The sequence below is a fragment of the Oryctolagus cuniculus genome, chromosome 15 (genome assembly GCF_051225735.1).
Source record: "Oryctolagus cuniculus isolate XC-2025 breed Fujian yellow rabbit chromosome 15, ASM5122573v1, whole genome shotgun sequence".
Classification (NCBI taxonomy): domain Eukaryota; kingdom Metazoa; phylum Chordata; class Mammalia; order Lagomorpha; family Leporidae; genus Oryctolagus; species Oryctolagus cuniculus.
In genome coordinates, this window is record NC_142881.1 from 32,520,581 (window position 1) to 32,532,837 (window position 12,257).

Below are 12,257 nucleotides of genomic sequence, written 5' to 3' on the forward strand. Positions count from 1 at the left end.
TCAGTTTCATTCTTCGATCTGCATATTAGAGAATTTTGAGTTGGGAGATTTTTGAGTCCCGGCAGCTCTAATCTCCTCGCCCCATCCTTCCTCTCGGTTGGCTTTTGCTAGGATTATCACAGCACTTTCTACAAAAATTCAGTGCACCTTTTCCCTTGGGCTCATTTTGCACTGTTTGTGTCCTTCTCCCGAGTCCCCGAGCCTTTCTGACCTTTGCAGGATTTTCCTGCTTGGAGTCTGTCCCCTTGCAGCCATTGCTGATCCACTGGCCTCCACCCTCCAGGGTCCCGAGCAGGTGCATGTCGCACGGTTGCCACCGAGCTTGGACCCCTTGGTGCCTCCCAGCCCTTTGCCGGGGGTCTCTGCAGCCATGGGCACCTCTCGGGAGGATGTCTTCTTGCTGTGGGCTTCCAGGGGTTGGGTGGTTAACTTTCCTTACCTGTTCACCGTGGGGGCTGTCAGATTGTGCCCGTAGCACCTCCAAGCCTGTGGGAGGCCTGGCATGGGTGTTGATTGTGTCCCTGGTAGCTCCGGGTGAGCACCTGGTCCCCTGAAGGGACATGGTGCTCTGGGTTCAGCCTCTTGTCCATCACCGCACGGCCCTGTGAGGCAGGCCGGGTCAGGCACTTCATTGCCTTCGAGGGTCCAGCCTGGAAAGGCAACCTGACTTCCTCGCGATGGATGCGAGGGCCCGTTTGGGTGCTGGCTCGTGTCCTTCCCGGTTTCCTGTTTCCGCAGAAGCCCTACGGAAAAGGAGTTCTGGGCTCTAACGGATATTAAAGCAGCAGATTCTGGAGCAAAGGGCTGGCACGGGGAAGCCCAGGCAAGGGCTGAGATGCCGTGGCAGAAGGCGGGGGTCTGTGGGCCACCTGCTCTTGGTGCCCTCTGGAAACCTTGGGGAATCTCCGGCTGCTCTGGGGAGAGGCCGGCTGACAGGGGGACGTGTAGGGGAAGGGTCCGCCCAGGGGAAGGCGTGGTGGACCTTGGAGAATATGTGCAGGCCCCGCAGCCAGAGCCAATTTCTACACATCCAGTGCTTGCTTTCCGGGCACTGGCTCCCTTCCTTCTGGCAGGAGACATTTCTTCTGCAGGTTGTGGCTTCCTGGGGGAAGGGACACTGTTTCCTTTAGCTCTCCGCTTGACATTTTCTTGATCTCCTCTGTAAGCAAGGTGTGCACACCGGAGGCCTCTGGGGAGGACTCCCGTGCAGGATGCCCGGCCTGTCTCAGCCCAGGGTTGGCTTCGCAGATGAGGTCAGTGCATCCTGGACCTCCCCCCCCACCCCGCCCCAGGGCAGGCTGTCTCAGAGAGGGCGCTCGTGGGAGACTTGGTTAAACAAACTGCTTATTACTCTGGTTCTCTCTGGCATCAGGGCTCACGGAGTTGTCCACTGGGAAGGTTCTGGGGAAGGGAATGAGGGCACGTGTGTGAAGATTCATTGGCTGAAGCTCCTGGCCCCCTCCCCGGCCCTGTGCTAGTGACCCAGCACTTGCCGTCGCCTGGGTGGGCTGACTCAGGTGTGCTTGGGTAAGCTTGCTTCCAGAAACAGAACCTGTGTAGGCTGGTGGGGTGGGGTGTCTCGAGGGCACAGCCAACAGCTTGTGTGGTCTCTGGGACAGGCTCTGAGGAACAGCGAGCCCTCACATGGGAGAGATGTTTCTAGTTCTTTCAGGATGTCCAACTGTCCCGCACCTTCCTGCAAACCAGGGTCCTGGGCTTACTGACAATGTCTTGGTGATGAATGATTTGTGTCAGCCATGGTGCTGGCTCCTTTTCTGCTTCCCGCGTCTTTGGAGCTCAGACCCTCGGCGTGTGCTGGGTCCAAATTCCAGATTTCTGGGAGAAAGAATCTGCTGGGTCAGGCAGTCACCCCTGGGCTGGGAGCTGGCCGGGGCTGTGGGGTCAGCTGGTGCAGAGACACTGTAGAGCCAGTCCCCTGGAAGGCGGGGTAACACGAGGAGGCAAGAACTAGCCTTGTTGGTCTCCCACCTGTTGACTGACACCCCTCCCCCCCTTTGCCTCAGAGGGCTCTGTTACTAATCTTTTCCATCTGGAGCAAATTCTAGACATTCATGAGGGGCCGTTATGCCAAATCAGCATGAAGATGGGTTTGAAGGAGGCGAAATGCGCCGGGTCAGCTGTGGTCACAGGCACGTAGGTGGTGCATTTGGTGTGTGTGTCTTCCGGAAGGTGAAGTCCTGCTACTGGTATTCCTCACGCAGACAGGTGCAGCTGTCTCTCACGTCAGGTGTGACATTCAGGAAATATCAGGTGAGTCCTCCCGACTCCTGGAGGCGGCACCACAGTCCCAGACTGACCCCACACGGGGGCAGTTGTGCAGCGTTGGTCTCGGCTCCCCATCCCTGCCACCACTCGGCCTCACCACCCGCCCGAGGGGGTCCCTGTGCCTGACAGGACCTCCCACCAACAGGTGACTTTCTTTTGCCAGCAGTCAGGGGAGAGCAACCAGTGGGGCAGGTGGGTGGTAGTGTCCCTGGTTTCAGGGGCGTCCTCTCCTTCCTCGGGCTGCCCCCCATTGAGGTGGCCTGGAGTTCCTGCCAAGTACACCCCACTTTGTGTCTGGAGTTGGTGGGAGCCCACGTGTCCCCTTGCCGCCTCCACCTCCCAGAGCCATGCTGTGGTCCTTGCGGCCGTCGGGCTGAACACGAAGAGATTCTGTGCCAGGCTCCTGCCCGACGGCTGGCATACAGCAGCTGAGCGCCTGTGAGGTCAGCAGTCCCCCCTTAACAGATGAAGAAGTGCAAGCCCGGGGCTGTGGCGACAGGCCCTGACCATCCACCCTCCCCTTCACCCACCAACACCATCTGCCCGCTCATCTGCCCACCCACCTCCCTCCTGCCACCCATTTCTGTTCTACATATCTGCCTCCCAGCTCCTGCCCTCCAAACCCTGGGGCAGTCTCCTCAGCCACTGCTTGCCCATCCCTCTGCCCCTCCACCCTCATACCTGCCCACCCCTCCTCCTTACCCACCTGCCAAACCACCTCTAAACCCCCAGACACACTTCCACCCCTCAACTCCTCACACTGGCCAACCCCTCCCCTCCACTCCTCTCCTCCCAGTCACTCCCCCTCCCCTTCCGTCCATACCACACCCACCCACGAATCCAGCAGATCCTGGGCCTCCTGTGAGGGCCAGGCTGGTGGACAGGTGTGGTCGTGTCCCTCAGGGAGGTGACAGTCTTGCGGGCAGCCCGCCCCTCCTCCCAGCAGATGTACTCTGATGGCAGGTGGGGGTGACGGTACTGTGATGGCAGGTCACCTGACTGTCCACCACAGAGGAGGCGGAGGTGTTGAGTACGGGGCTGGAGGCAGGGGTAACGTTCTGGGTTAGAGGGGCGTGCGTGGACCCTGACTGCTGTTTTCAGAGCACAAGCCCCTGTCTGCACTCATGCTCAGGCAGGGAGCAGGTGGGCGAGCCCCCTCCCTGCCCGCCAGCTCTGTCCTCCCAGGCTGGAGGAGGGGCCGCGAAGCTCTCACACTGTCCTCTTCCTCATCCAGAAATGCTCTGGACACCCAGGTCCTCTGGGCCTCCTTTTAGCCTTGGCACCATTGTGTGTCCTGACAAGCCGGCCCTCTGCGGCTCTGCTGGGCCGGAAAGGCGGGGCGGGGCTGGAGACCACGAGCGCTCGCTGTGGGATTCTGCAGGAGCCGTGGGGAAGAGTGCCTGACCCTGCCAACCCTGGCTGGGCTGGCGGTAATTAAACTGTCAGCACAGCCGGGGGAACAAAGCTGCCCTTCTCGGCAGCCCAGCCCCCAGCCCGAGGCCAGAGGCATCGTCTGCTGGACCGAGAGCAGTTAAAAATGGGCTTCCTGGCCTCCCAGAGAAATTCCACGAAGCAGGAAGGTGACCTCGCCGTGGCGACACCGTCCAGCTGGGCAGCAGAGCCACGGAGCTGAGCCGGTCGGGCTCCAAATATGCTGGCACATGAGCGATGGGGCGCCTGCCGCCCTCCCCTGCCCAGGGCCTTCTTTCTGCCAGGAACGCGGGGGGCTGCTGTCCAACTTCCCCTTTTCCAGGAAGGAGCATCAGGAGCTTTGTCTGTGAGCTGTCCTGGCATTGATGATAACGTGGCTGGGGCAGCGCTGGGTGGAGCAGAGTCCACTGGAGGGAACTTCGTCTGCACTCCTGCGCGTTCTCAGGGCCCTGGCGAGACGTAGGGTGTTGCAGCTGCCAGGCTTATTCGACTGTGAACCTCCTGGGAAATGTTCTTCAAGGTGATCGTCTGGCCTAGAAGTTGACACCTGTGCCCCGTAGCAGGGTGCCTGGGTTTGGCACCCACTCCAGCGCCCGATTCCAACTTCCTGCTAATGGGCACCCTGGGAGGCAGCAGGCAATGGCTCAAGTACTTGGGTCTTGGGTCCCTGCCATCCGTGTGGGACACCTGGTTGGAGTTCCTGGCTCCCAGCTTCTGCCTGGCCTATTCCCAGTTGTTGAAGGCATTTAGGGAATGAATCAGTGGCTGGCAGTGTGTTCTTTGTCTCAAGTAAATAGGTACATTTAATTATTTTTATTTATGTATTTATTTTAGATTTTATTTATTTGAGAGGTAGAGTTAGAGGGGGAGAAAGAGAGAGAGAGAGAGAGAGAGAGTCTTCCATCTGCTGGTTCACTCCCCAAGTGGCTGAAATGATTGGATCTGAGCCGATCCGAAGCCAGGATCCAGGAGCTTCTTCCAGGTCTCTCACACGGCTGTAGGGGCCCAAGCACTTGGGCCATCTTCTACTGCTTTCCCAGGCCACAACAGAGAGCTGGATCAGAAGAGGAGCAGCCAGGACATGAACCAGCACCCATATGGGATTCTGGGGCCTCAGGCGGAGGCTTAGCCCACTACGACACAGCACTAGCCCTGTAAACAGGTATATTTAAAAAAACTACAATGCTTCGAGGAAAAGTATATATATATATATATATTTTTTTTTTTTTGTTTTGTTTTTTGTTTTTTGTTTTTTTGTTTTTTTGACAGGCAGAGTGGACAGTGAGAGAGAGACAGAGAGAGAAAGGTCTTCCTTTGCCGTTGGTTCACCCTCCAATGGCCGCCGCTGCAGCCGGCGCACCGCGCTGATCCGATGGCAGGAGCCAGGAGCCAGGTGCTTTTCCTGGTCTCCCATGGGGTGCAGGGCCCAAGCACCTGGGCCATCCTCCACTGCACTCCCTGGCCATAGCAGAGAGCTGGCCTGGAAGAGGGGCAACCGGGACAGAATCCGGCGCCCCGACCGGGACTAGAACCCGGTGTGCCGGCGCCGCAAGGTGGAGGATTAGCCTATTGAGCCACGGTGCCGGCCGGAAAAGTATATTTTTAAAAACTCATTTTTCAGGAACACCTTGTCACGCCACATGGCCTGGTGTTGTGACTTGAAGAGCACCTTGACAAGAAGGATCAGAGCTTTGATTCTTTGAGGAGCTTTGCTCCCCAGCCTGCAGGGTGAGGCTAGATGGGGAGCCCCTGTGGGCGACTGCCTGGCCTGGTTCCTGGGGGGGAGCCCCGCTGAAGTCAGTAAGGCCCCCGAGCACCCACTTCACCTCCCGCAGCCACACAGGGATGATTTGGGGATTCTGCGTGGGTGGCTGTGGACACTGTGGACTCCCAAAGTGCCTGCCAGTCCTTAGGTCTGCACCTGCCGCCCAGGCTCCAGCGACAGCTGTGAGCATCCTGATGGGCAGAGGGCAGCTGGCCTGGGGTGACGTCTCGCTCGCCCAGGTGTGCTGATGTGCTTGGGGGAGGAAGGTCCCCCCACCCCACCCTGGCAGCTGTCTGTGGGCTTTGAGCCTGGCTCCCCACTGGCTGGCTCAGGTCTACTCCGGCTTTCCCAGCTGTGCACAGCCAAGGAGCCAAGGGGATGAAGGAGGGCTGGGGGTGGGGGCGAGCAGTCAGGGGTCGCCTGTGGTAGTGCCCTGCGAATGCAGCTGCCGGCAGGGCTGTCCAGGGCTCAGAGGCCGGCAGAGCTGCTGCCCTCTGCTGCAGTGCTGCCAAAGCCGGCGTGAGGCCCACGGATGCCTTAGCACAGAGAAAATCCTGGACAGAGAATGTGCAGGCAGCAGGGCGCTGTCAGGGGATAACTTCTAGGGAAGTGAGGGTTTAAATTCTTTTTCAAAAATTATGCAAATAATTTTGCTAGGATATTGGATATTTGGAAAATAGAGAAAAATAAAGATAAAAGGGAAGATGTTCATTTTCTTTCCTTTTTTTTAAAAAAAAGATTTATTTATTTTTATTTGAAAGAGTTACATAGAGAGAGAAGGAGAGGCAGAGAGAGAGAGGTCTTCCGTCCACTGGTTCACTCCCCAGTTGGCTGCAATGGCCGCGGCTGCGCCGATCTGAAGCCAGGAACCAGGAGCTTCCTCCAGGTCTTCCCACGTGGGTGCAGGAGCCCAAGGACTTGGGCCATCTTCTACTGCTTTCCCAGGCCACAGCAGAGAGCTGGACTGGAAGTGGAGCAGCCGGGACTCGAACTGGCGCCCATATGGTATGCCGGCACTGCAGGCAGCAGCTTAACCTGGTGTGCCTCAGTGCTGGTCCCAAATGTTCATTTTCTCAGTTAACCAAGATACTTAAACTGCTTGAGATAACATCCCAAATCTTTTTTTAAAATAAAGCTTATTTTTATTTATCAGAGAGAGGGAGAGGGAGGGGGGAGAGGGAGAGGGAGAGGGAGAGGGAGAGGGAGAGGGAGAGGGAGAGGGAGAGAGAGATTCCATCTATTGGTTCACTTCCCAAATATCTTCAACAGCCAGGGCTGAGCCAGGCTGAAGCCAGGAGCTTGGAGCTCAATCCAGATCTCTCACGTGGGTGGCAGTGACCTAACCAACTACCTAAGCCATCATCTGCTGCCATCCTGCGTTAGCAGGAAGCTGTATTGAAAGCAGAGGGGGGACTTGAACCCACATACTCTGATATGGGATGTGGGTGTGCCAAACAGTGACACTGTTTATCTATTGCACCAAAAGCCCAACCCTGAAAGCTTTGCACCACAGCAGTATGTAGTTGTTATAATAGTAATGCCCATTTATAAACGCACTTATGTGCCTAATACTTTCTGTGCATGTCCTCATTTTCATTGTCATAGTCCATGCAGTGGGAGCTACTCTGTTCCCCATTGCACAGTTGGCAGAACTGAAGCACAGGTGGTTAAGTAAATTAATCTCGTTGCTGGTTGTTGGTATATCTAGGCTAAGAACCCAGGGAGTGAAGCTGGTGTTCTACAATGCCGGCCTCTCATATCTGAGTGCGGGTTCTATACCTGGCTACTCTGCTTCTGATCCAGCCCCCACCAATGTGCCTGGGAAAGCAGTAGAAGATGGCCCAAGTGCTCGAGACTGTGCCACCCATATGGGAGACCCAGATGGAATTCCTGGCTCCTGATTTCAGCCTGGTCCAGCCCTGACCGTTGCAGCCATCTGGGGAGTGAACAGCAGATGGAAGATCTCTCTTTCTTTCTGTCTCTCCTTTTCTCTCTGTTGCTCTGCCTTTCAGATATATAAATAAATCTTAAAAAAAAAAATCCATGGAGAGTGTGACCTGAGGGTGTTCACCATTGTGCTGAACGACTCCTTCCTTATGGGAAAAGTGAGAAAACAGGACCAGGAAGAGGCCGCTGCTGTGGCTTTGCAGTGTGGCAGTGCTGGGGTGTGGGGGCAGGAATGCAAGGCTTCAGGGGACGGAGTGGCTATGTGGACACGAGGGGGAGTGCTGCTGCCCCATGGACAGGCACCCCTCAGTTCTAGAGAACTGTTAGGGCTTGACATGGAAGGAGGCATAGCCAGGCTCTGGGTCTAGAGTGTTCTAGAACGAGGAGTCTGGACTGGGTGATAGGTGGAGCCACAGAGTGTTCTGCAAGAGCAGAGTGACTGAGCAGAGAGTGAGTCTCACCCACTCGGACACAGGCCTCCCGCCTCCTGCCAGCTGTCTGCACCTGAGACAGGAGCCAGGGGGCTGATGGCTCCCCCTGCCTCTGCCCTGGCCTGCCTGGGGCACCGGCTCCCTGCACAGTTCCTCAGTCAGAGCCACTGCTGCCTCTTCAGTGCCGTTTTTCTTTACGACATTTTAAGTGTGATACAGTGTGCATAGTGTTTGTCATTGTCACCATTTGTGAGGGTGCAATTCAGTGGCAGTAAAAAAGTCCCTATTCTGTGTAAGCATTGCTGCCGTCTGCACCCGAGACCTGTTCGTCATCCCCAACAGGACCTGAATCGAAAGTAAGAACTCACTTCGCCTCCCCCACCCCTTGGTCAACTCCAGTCTCCTTTCTTTCCTTTAAAAACTTACTTTATTTTATTTGAAAGGAAGAAAAATCGGTGACAGACAGAGACACACACAGAGAGATCTCTCATCTGCTGGTTCACTCCCCAAATGCCTCCAACAGCCAGGGCTGGGCCAGGCTGAAGCCAGGAGCCAGAAACTCAGTCTCGGTCTCCTACCTGGGTGGCAGGCACCCAACTTGAGCCATTACCTGCTGCCTCCCAGGGTGCACATTAGCAGGAAGCTGGATCAGGAGAGGAGCTGGGACTCAAACCCGAGCCCTCCAGACATGCGATGCCACGTCCCAAATGACGTTTTAACCACTGCACCAACTCCCAGCCCCTCTCGTCCTGTCTGTCTCTGTGACCTTGCTTGGCTTAAGTGCATCATCCAAATGGACTCATGTACTGAGGACCCCGCACCTGCGTATTTCCCCTAGCACAGGGTTTTTGAGGTCCACTGCTCTCAGTGGCTGGGGCCTGTCCGCTCTGTGGATGGTTTGATGTGTTCTCTTGGTGCAGCTGTTGATGCCCCGGATGGCCTCCACCTGTCCATGCTCCCATGCCCCAATCTGCCAGGCAGGTGTTGCTCACCCTAGGGTGAAAAGGCTGGTGGGCCATGGTGTCTCTGAAGGCTGCAGGAGGAGAGAACAGACTCCCCACCTCCTGCCTCCCTGACTTCTGGGTTTGGGACTTTCCAGGTCTGACCTGTGCCTGGCCTCATGGATTTAGTGGACTTGGCACTTTCCAGCTGAGACCCTGTTCCGCTTGACCTGTGCTTGGCGGAAATGTGGAGCCAGTTGTTCAGGACTTAGAGCTGGTTTTGGGGGTAAATAAGGCTGATGGGGGTGAGTTGAATGGAGAGATGGCCAGGGGCACTCTCTGGGAGGGTGGGCACAGGGGGCCCTGAACACGGCCCCTGCCCGGGTGGCTGGAGGAGCTGAAGCTGGGGGTGAGGGAAGAAGGGGTCAAGGAGGGATCGGGGCCTTTCCACTGATGGAGGTGGGCGTGAGTTGGCCTGACCTCGGCTCAGGGGCCGGGGTGGTGACTTGTACATGGCAGGTTAGGGTCAGACTGGCTCACCGCTTGGTTAGGAGGGGCCCGCAGCACCTGCTACTCGGACCTTCCCGTAAGCTGGGCATTGTGGCTCACGTGGTGCCGTCACCCACTAGGGATTCTGCAGAGTTCAGAGAGGGAGCCGTGGGGCTCCTCAAGCCTTCTGCAGTGTGTGCCGTAGGCAGCGTCAGCTGATTCCAGTGTGCTGCCTTTGGTTTGTGGCTGGGACCTTGTAGTTTGGCATTAGCTTGGTGGCACAATCATAGTTGCCTAATGCTAGTGAGAGCCCTGCCTGGCACTTGGATAGTTGAAATGTGGGAGGGGAAGTCATCAATAAAGATATTTTAAAAGCCCAGACTTTGGTTTCTTTAAAATTCCATGAGAGGCATGAGTACACACACGCAGAGGCATGAGTATACACACTGTGTGTGTACTCACAGTGTGTGTACTCACAGTGTGTATACTCACAGTGTGTGTACTCATAGTGTGTGTACTCACAGTGTATATACTCACAGTGTGTGTACTCACAGTGTGTATACTCACAGTGTGCGTACTCACAGTGTGCGTACTCACAGTGTATACTCACAGTGTGTGTACTCACAGTGTGTGTACTCACAGTGTGTATACTCACAGTGTGTGTATACTCACAGTGTGTGTGTACTCACAGTGTGTGTACTCACAGTGTGCGTACTCACAGTGTGTGTACTCACAGTGTGCGTACTCACAGTGTGTGTACTCACAGTGTATACTCACAGTGTATGTATACTCACAGTGTGTGTACTCACAGTGTATACTCACAGTGTGTATACTCACAGTGTGTATACTCACAGTGTGTGTACTCACAGTGTGTGTATACTCGCAGTGTGTGTACTCACAGTGGGGAAGAGCATACTCCCATCCACTGGATTACTTTCCAAACTCCCGCAACAGCTGGGCTGAGCCATGGCCAAAGCCAGGAGTCTTTTTTTTATTTAAAAGATTTCTGTATTTGAAAGGCAGAGTTGGAGAACGAGAGCGAGAGCGAGAGCTAGAGCTAAAGCTAGAGTGAGAGCGAGAGAAAGAGAGAGAAAGAGAGAGAGGCCTTTCATCTGCTGGTTCACTTGCAAATGGCCACAATACCCAGGGTTGGGCCAGGCCAAAGCCAGGAGCCTGAAACTCTGTCTTGGTCTCCTACTTGGGTTCAGGGACCCAAAAACTTGGGCCATCTTCGGCACATTTGCAGGGAACTGGATCGGAAGCGGAGCAGCCATGACTCAAACCAGCACCCATATGGGATGCCAGCAGTGCAGGCAGTGGGTTAACACTGCTACGCCACAGCTCTGACCCCATGGGGAACCTCTCGTCAGACCTCATCTATGTCCCAGGGGAGCCCTGAGTGGCCTCTGCTCTTTGGGGAAGGCTTAGATTTGTGGGAGAAGGGGAGGCAGGGAGATTATAAAGTGAACCCCAAATCTCTGCCATACCTTTGGCTCTCCTTCCCATGTTCTCTGGGGTCCAGCCACAGGTTGACCTTTGCTGAGGAGGGCAGGCCTCGGGCCAGTTGCTGGAGGGGACGGGCGGCCTGAGCTGCCCCTCCTGTGGATCCGGCTGTGAGAGCTGTCTGGCCAGGCATGGAGGGGTTGGGCTTCTGAGGTCAGAACTGGGCCTGACCAGAGCGCGTGGAGGCAGGCGCCTGGCTTGGAAGGAGCTACTTGTCCTTTAGAATAAGCAGGCAGCCTCAAAGTCATACCTGGAACCACTTGACACTGCAAAGCGCTTGCTGGCGGGACGCTCTGCGTTCCGTGTGTGGTGTGTGTGTTTTCCTGTCTTCATGCGGCGAATTGAGATTTGCTTGTGTTCTTTGTCTTGCCCAAACTGCTGCTAAACACCGGCCCTGCTTCTGCCTGGTGCTTGGCGCAGTCTAGTGGACTGGAACCGTCTTTGCCTTTAGGATGTTGACTCGCTGCCATTCCCCGCCTGGCCGGGGTTCTGCAGCCGGAATGTGGTCCTAGCTGCAGGCAGGATCGCCCGTGTCAGTCAGCTCGGGATGCCACGACCGGCGGCTAAGCAGCTCATGCTTGTCTGGCGGACTGAGAGGCTGGGCGTCTGCAATGGGGCTGCCAGCGTGGTTGGGTTCCGGCGATGGTCCCTTCCTGCCTCACCTGGCTGCCTTCTTGCTGTGTCTACGCGTGGTTCAGACAGAAAAAGAGCGAGGGAGAGAGCGAGCGAGCCAGCGAGTGAGGGAGCTGTCTGGTGCCTCTTCTCACCAGGGCACTGATCCCCTCCTGCGGCCCCACCCTCCTGACTTCAGCCAAGCAGCCATCAGCAAACACCGCCCTGTGGGATGTTGAGGTTTCAACACTCGAGTTTCCAGGGGCGCTCCCTGTGTCCACAGCAGCTGCCCTCGCTGCTGGATTGCCTTCCCACAGCTGCTGTGACAAACTAGCACAAGGCCAGGGCCCTAAAGCATCCCCAGGTCATGATCTCTCACTTCTGGAGGTCAGAGGCAAAGACAGGTCTCACGGGGCTAAGATCCAGACCTCGGAAGAGCCGCGCTCCCTCTGGAGCCTCAAGGGGCCTCTGTGCCTTTTCTGGCTTCCAGGGGCTGCTCCTGCTCCTTGCCGGTGGCAGCATCCCTTCCATGGCCACATTTGCCCTGCATTGAGTTTCCTGCCTTCTTTGCCCAGTGGGAACCCTGGAGGTGACTCTGGGCCTACTTGGGTCTTGGGTAGACCAGAACCCTCAAGGTTCTGTCCTCAAGTCCCCTTGGCCCTGGAAGATGACACAGCCACAGGCTCAGGGGCTGGGATGGGGACGTCCTTGGGGTGGGAGGGTGTTACTCTGTCCGTCACATGTCTTCCCTTTGGCTGCCGATGCCCCTCAGTGACAGCACGTGTGCTGAGCCGCTCGCTCCGGGGCTACGGATTCACGCACACACCTGCGCAGCTCATCGGAGCTCCAGGA

General features: G+C 56.5%; 1 protein-coding gene across 2 annotated transcripts in view; it reads left to right on the forward strand.

Moving 5' to 3' along the window:
- SLIT1 (slit guidance ligand 1) overlaps positions 1 to 12,257 on the forward strand; it is a 168,341-nt gene that overhangs the window by 27,288 nt on the left and 128,796 nt on the right. The gene's annotated exons all lie outside the window — the stretch shown is intronic.